We start from the raw sequence: 7,408 nt of genomic DNA, 5'->3' as shown, positions 1-7,408 counted from the left end.
AGTACAATCTAGGCCTGTAAACTTCAGTTATTTGTTACAATGGCAGTTGTTGTTTTTTTATCCCCGAGCACGTGGCAGGTGTAATTTCTTGTAATAATAATTATAACCAATGCTTTAATTTATGGAGCTGGACTGCCAATATGATTTAGTTGGAAATTTGCAATCATGAAAGTCACTTTAGTTTAACTAAGCTGCATAGATATGTTTCCTAAGGTAGCATTCAGCTGTGCAGTACTGTTGTTACAATCCTACTACTCCCTGCAGACAATACCAGAGAAGTTTGCACAACGTTTCAAAGGAAAGATATCTGGAACGATCAAACTGGAAGTGCGGAACGGCAGCATTTGCGACGTTGCAGTTAGGACATGTGCTGATAAAATGATCCTTCAATCTGGATGGGAGGAGTTTGTCAGTAAGCATGACATAGGAAAGGGTGATTTTCTGATATTCAGATACAATGGAGACTCCCAGTTTAAAGTTAGAATATTTGATCCAAGCGGCTGCGAGAAAGCATTGTCTTGTGTAAGCATCGACAACCCTCGTCCTGCAGAGACTGTCGAGAGTTCTTATGAGCACCATTCTAGGCGATCTCTTGACAACACCATGGAGAAGAGTTCTTCATCCACTCCCGCAGAGGAGCCAGGTGACGTATCACAACACTGTTTGGTTGTTATATTTTACAGCTATGTTCAGTAGCTGATTTCTCTTCATTTTTTTGAAACAGGTGATGCTTCTGCCTCACAAGATGACTTAGTTGCAAACAATGTTCCTCCTTACATGATTGCCCCTAATGTTCATCTAACACCAGTGCAAATGGATAAAGTGGAGGATGTTGTCCAAGATATCAATTCTGACATCCCTTTGCTCGTCACCATTATGTCTAAAAGCCATGTTAGCAAAAGGCACTGCAAATTTGTGAGTACCATGTTCCATATTAATGCTGCCCGAACTCCAAAATCCTTTCTACTAGAAGCACTTAATTAGTATGAGAACAAACCTGAAAGCCTGCACTACCGTGTCATCCGATCAATCACTTTGAATACTTTTCCGTTTTTATTGCACAACTGTATTTCTCTAAAAAAAAAATTACTGCCGCATTCTGTTTGATCTTTCTGAAGAAGCTTTTATTTTTCCGATCTGTGACAGGTTTTCTGGAAAATATATTGTGATAAGTATCTACCACAAGAGAAGCAAAAAGTCGTTCTTCAGCGGAATGGCAAGAGGTGGACAATGTGGCTTAATGGTGCTACCAGCCCCAGCAGGACTCTTATACATGGATGGAAACAGTTTGTCCTGGACAATAACTTGCAGATTGGTGATATCTGCCTCTTTGATCTGCTCGACAACAAGAAGACGTGCACGATGAACGTCCATATTATCCGCTCTATGAAGCGTGGCAGACGGTGATTAATGAAAAATCATATTAATATTGCATTCAATTTGTGTCTGGGTACCATAGTTATCTCAATTGCTCAATTATGACAATGGTTATTGCATCGTTGGTTGGATGCATGCAGAGTGAGTGGCAGTGAACTTCAGTTCAGTCGTGTAACTCTCTTGGATCTCGTTGCTTTCTTTCTGGGCAGGCATTTAGAGACGAGTTATCCTAATGAGTTAAGTTTGTTCACTAGTAGTGTTTCTACTTACTGCACTGCCCCTTATTTCCTGCAGTAATTCTTGTCTGTTTTTTTGTTTGTTTGAAGGAAACTGAACATGTAAAAACGTGTTAACACCTCACCGAACACGCAAACACCTATCTGAAGCGCCACGTTGTGTTATTTTAGTACTCACAACAAATATGTTTTTATGGTAGAGTGATCATACGCACCTGGAAACCAAATTGAGTTTCTAAATATATAGCACCTTTACCCACGAAAGATCAATGCAATACCTCTGTAGTACTACAAAGGTATGTACGAAGGAATCTGCCGGAAATTCAATTCGGCTCCCGGGTGCGTATGCTCCCTCTATCAACAAAACATATTTCGAAGTGTGGAAAAATTTTGACAAAAAATTCTACATGTACATCTCTATAATATATGTGTATGTGTCAAGTTTCACGAAAAAATAATATTTTTTGTGGCCTATGTAAAAAAGAGAAAACTTATCCTGTGAAAAGCATTGTTTTCAGCACTGAATTTTGTCTTTTTTACACACGTCACATGATAAGTTCATTTTTTACGAAACGACTTTGTGAGCGTGTAGCACGTGAAGATGTACGTGCTAATTTTTTGTTTCATTTTTTTTTTAAATTTAAAATATGTGTAAGATAGATTTCAAAATATAGGGAGCATATGCTCCCATGTTCCAAAACACCACTCCCGGAATCTGCTATGTACAAAGCTGGCGAGCTAGGTGATTTACTGATCGGTTGAAGTGTACTTTCCGCCGAGGACCTGTGCAGGCAGATATGCAAAGCTAGACTGGAGAAATTTCCAATCGACAGAACATTCTTTAGGCAATCCTTATGTATTCATTCATTCATTCATTTATGAATCAATGGATGATCTCATCTGAACTCATGCATAAAAAAAGAAAGAAAACCAAACCCCAAGCACCCTTTGTTTTTCTCTCCTCACATCATTTGTACATTATGGAACAAACAAACTGAGCAGAAATTCTGACCTGGCAAGTTGTAACTTTATGCAGCTGCCATTCCATGCAGTCGTCGTCATCATCAATGGCACCAACAGATGCAGATGACAAAAAAAAAATCAATCTTCAGCTCAAATTCAAGGAATAAAATGAACATGTGAACTGCACGTGAAGTGCTCAACACACATGACAAATGAAGTCCAAACTATGTAATCAAATAAAATTTGGATGCAACTTGATTCAACGAATGGAGTACTGGACTGAATTCAGAGCCGCTTTCAGACAATATGTGAATATGAAAGTATATGTGTATGTATTTCCGCACGGCGATTGCAAGTACAGTGCGTGTGACAAAGTCAGAGAGTTGAAGAGACTTTACGGCACCATCATCCCCATCATACAACCAAAGAAAAGAATTACTAATGATTTTTTATTGCATATGCTTTACCGATTTGCTTGCAATACAGTCAGATGGGCAGTTGGTTCCGGCTGCACGTCCGGTTAATATGGTTAATTCGGTTCGGTAAATATGGTTTTTCGGTAAACACAGTTTCAATACTTCGGTAAATGTGGTTTCATATAAAAATACGGTTCGGTTTTGGTAATAACCATATAAATTCGGTTCGGTTTCGGTAATAACCAAATTAACCAAAGTTGACGCAAATTTTTAAATAAAATCTATTTTTATGGACATATATTTGGTTTTTGTACTTTTTAAGACCAAACTGATTGTTTTACAGGAAAAATAAATGAAAATGCAGCCAAAATAAAAATTGCAACAATTTTATGGACTTGAACTCACGACCTATCACAAACATATGTATACTAGCACGTACTACCACAAAAACAGAGTAGTTTTAACGTCTAAAATGCACACTAAACATATATACAAGGCTAACATGAATTTGGGATGGGCTTAGAAGGCAAAATTCTTTGTTGTGTTGCGCCATTCGGTTTTGTTCGGTTAACCGTTGGTTTTTCGGTTTTTAACTGAATTAACTGGATTGTATATGGTTAGCACTTTTGTTAACTAAAACCTAACCATAAACCATAAAACTAAAATTCGGTTGCGGTTAGATTTTTGCGGTTCGGTTTTTGGTTTCGGTTCGGTTATGTGCAGTCGGACAGTTGATACATACACATACTTGTGTGTGCCCCCAAGAACAAAAAGGGCACCCTGCTTCAGAGTAGCACTCACGGTTCATTCGAAAACATCCTCGCTTGGTTTCTCCTTTTCTTTCGCTGCTTGCTGTCATCATTGTAATGGTAGTTTTATTGGGCGTCAATTTCTACGCCGGCAACACGTCTGTGTGCTGGCTTCTTCTGCACTGACTTTCCGAGGATCAAATTTATCACCCGGGTTATAGGTTGATCCTAGGGGGTGATCCATCGGAGGAGGTTTCACATTCTAGCTTATTTTTCTTACGCTACAAAAAACATATGAAACATTTAGAAATGTAACTATTAGAATGTAATCAACTTGATTAAAAGTTACCGGTAGATAAATTACCAATTCAATAATTAATTGTTCCGTCTTCTTGTCTGTTACATATTCCCCGGGTTTTTTTTGTCTCGATAGCACCGAGTCCTGATAAACTGACGTTGTAGCCAGTCCTCGAATTCTGCCTAGGGCTAGATTTTGGCAGCAATTAAAGGATCGGCGTCCTCCTTTTCCCACCTCGGCCTTTTGCGGTCGTAACCACGACTTCCGAGAGTGAGGTAACCTATGTTCATGCGACGCATGTCGAAACCCCACTTCCGCAAATCCTTGTCCCCTTTCTACCACAATTATTCTTGAATGTTTCCCACTCCTCCACCATGATCACGGGATATGCCTTGTGTACCTTATAGTAATCATCACCCTTATCCACCATTCTCCGTACTCTCATTTTTCAACTGCTCAATTCCCTACTGAACTTGTCGAGCGCGTGGGTGTTTACCAGATTTTTTGTGAGATTTAGGTTGTTGTGAGGGTATGAAAATGTGTACCGCGTTTGCGTAACTTCGAGATAACGCTGGCATATAATTTTGCATTCTCCCTCATGTTCTTCTCGTTGATTAAAACGGTATCTCGAAGAATACATCCGCATGGTCGCAATAACTCGCTGCAACTCAGGCTGGCCAAATAGGCTCAACATTGGCAATGCTTACTTCCAAGACATATCCGTTATATTGTCGAGCTTCTTGGGAGCCTCTCCCTACGTTTTTCTTCAGTTCTGTGCCCTCGGTGCAAGTAGTTGTCCCGTTGCCATCAGTGGCACTAGTGGCCCGTCGTTGCCATCAGTGCCATTAGTTTCTTAGAAAAACTACAGCGTTTGCTTCTTCTTGTACTGCATTTTCTTTTTCTTGCTCCGCAAAGTTAGAACACGTCTCCTTCTCATTGTGGTCTCCCGATATCTTCGTTCTAAAATTGAAATTCATTTAATTAATAACAGAAAAATTAACGGAAAATTTCGGCATGACCTTTGCTAAAAATGGGACATAACGAGTTTCCAGAAATTTGCCAAAATAGAAATCAATCGACATTTCGGCAAAACATCAGTAACTCATATCGATAAACACCATCATCAGCACCCGTATCTACATAACGGAAATTTTTGGCATGACCTTTGCTAAAAATTAGACATACGGAGTTGCTAGAAATTTTCCGAAATGGAAATTAATCGATATTTCGGCAAAACATCAGCAACTCATATCGATACACTCCACACAACCATTTCATCGAGTAGGTTAAGGGCGTACATGATCATACCGGGAGGTGGAGGGGGGCGTGCGGCGTGGGCGGTTGGCGTTGAGGGCGCGAGCGTGATTGGCGGCGAGGTCGCGGCGTGGGCGGCCGCTCAACGGTTGGGCGTGGTCGGCGGCGAGGTTGAGCGCGGCGTGGGTGGCGGCTCAACGGTTGGGCGCGGTCGGCGGCGAGGTCGAGCGCGCGATGTCGACGGAGAGATTGTGGAGAACAACTATGTGTGCATGGGGAACTGCCTCAGCGCGATGATTGAATTTGTTTAAGAGAAAATAATAGCCACGTGCGGGGGCCAGGGGCACGCTGCCGATAAGAGGGTACTAGCCGCGTGCCGCCGGGCTGGTACGCTGCGGCTAAGTTCTCAGCCCAGACGTAGCCTAAGCCCACATAATGTCGTGTGTCAACCACCTTGGCATGCAGCTAGTATGGCTATACTGGTCATGTGTCTATTTTAAAATGCGACCATTAATAGCAACCGCGTGTCCTCAGTTGGGTCTGCTGCCAATAAGCTTGCCCTATAGCTATTTCCCTACTAGTGATAGCCCCCCACCTAGGAGACCACCGGCGGGAGAGCCCACCGAGCAGCCGCCATGGCCATGGCAACCCCGCGCCGAGTTCCTCCCTCGACTCTCCACGCGATGAGCTGAGGGCGAAGATCCCTACCGCCCCCTTCACCGGCACCGAAGGCTTTGCCCGACAGTGTCTCTAGGGATGGCGAGGAGGAGAGGGAGGTGGGGCGGGGGAGGGGACCAGCGGCGGAGGGGATTAGGGTTCGTCCCCTCGGTCACGAGGAGGAGACAACGTGACGGGCGAAGCGTTTTTCGGAACAGACACGGTCATACCGGCACGATCTCCCTCGCCACACCGTGTCCGTGACTCCGTCTGCGCGCTGAGAATGTGGAGCAAATGAAGGGTCAGCGCGTCGCCTCGGCTCCTCGAGCGTTTATTGTCGCTGGGTGCCGAGGCCCGATGGGTCATTGATTCCCGAGACGAAGGTCCGGCCTCCTTTATTTACCTGCCACGGCTTATCCTGCTTCCTAATCTGTTCGTTCGACTTCCTCACCTGCTCAGCCAGCTCTATTTCTGCTCCGGCTGTCCTTTCGTTTGCCGTCAGTCCTGGATCCATTCGTCCGCTCTCTCCAGCTGCTCTGCTCCGCTGCTCCTTGCAGTTCAGGTAAGCGTAGTATGCCTTGTGATTTGATTTGCTATTTTTGGCATATGCATATATGCGGCCCAACTTTTAACATTGTTTCTCTAGCAGGTTCTATTTCGCATCTGCCTATATCATTTGTATTCTGTACAAATCTACAGATGTTTGCTCTTCTCCGTTGATCTTTCTACACGTACTGGAGGTGTTACCTGAGCTTCACAAGAATGGGCAAGTCCTGCCGTTGCGAAATATGCAAGAAATGTGCTGAGCACTACTACTGGGACCTTTTAGACGATGAAGGCAAAAGTTTTTTCAAGGTTATAATGGATGATCTACATGAGATGGCAAGTTTATTTCCAAATCCTACCTGTATCTATTGTTGTTTCTTTATTATGTTTAGGTTATTACAATCTAGGTAGCAAAGGTAAACTGATCTTGCTACATTTATATTCTCAATACGATATGTACATATTATCTGCTAATCTAGCAGAACAAGTGGTAGCAGAGAGAAACTAATATAACCTAACCGATACATAATGCTATACCTAATTTTTTCTTTCCTTAGACGAGGTTCTCTTAACTGTAAATAGAATAGGCCTGCAAAGTGTAAACTTCAGTTATTTCTAAGTCTAGAAGCTAATATCTTGTAAAATAATATATGGGGCTGGACTGCCAATATGATTTAGTTGCAATTTGTTTTTTGCGGGTTTTTTACTTGCTAACTTGGAATAATGAAAGTCTTTAGTTCAGCTAAGCTAGACATACTACCTCCGTTTCAAGGAATAAGGCGCCCTCGTTTTACGTGCTTTTTGTTTGACCAATAATTACTTAAATATATAAAAAAATATATATGAAATTAGTATTATAAAAAATTTATTTTCAATACGAATCCAACGATACTAATAACATATAATATAATC

The sequence above is a fragment of the Lolium rigidum genome, chromosome 6 (assembly GCF_022539505.1).
Source record: "Lolium rigidum isolate FL_2022 chromosome 6, APGP_CSIRO_Lrig_0.1, whole genome shotgun sequence".
Lineage (NCBI taxonomy): Eukaryota > Viridiplantae > Streptophyta > Magnoliopsida > Poales > Poaceae > Lolium > Lolium rigidum.
Note: the sequence above shows the minus strand (reverse complement) of the source record.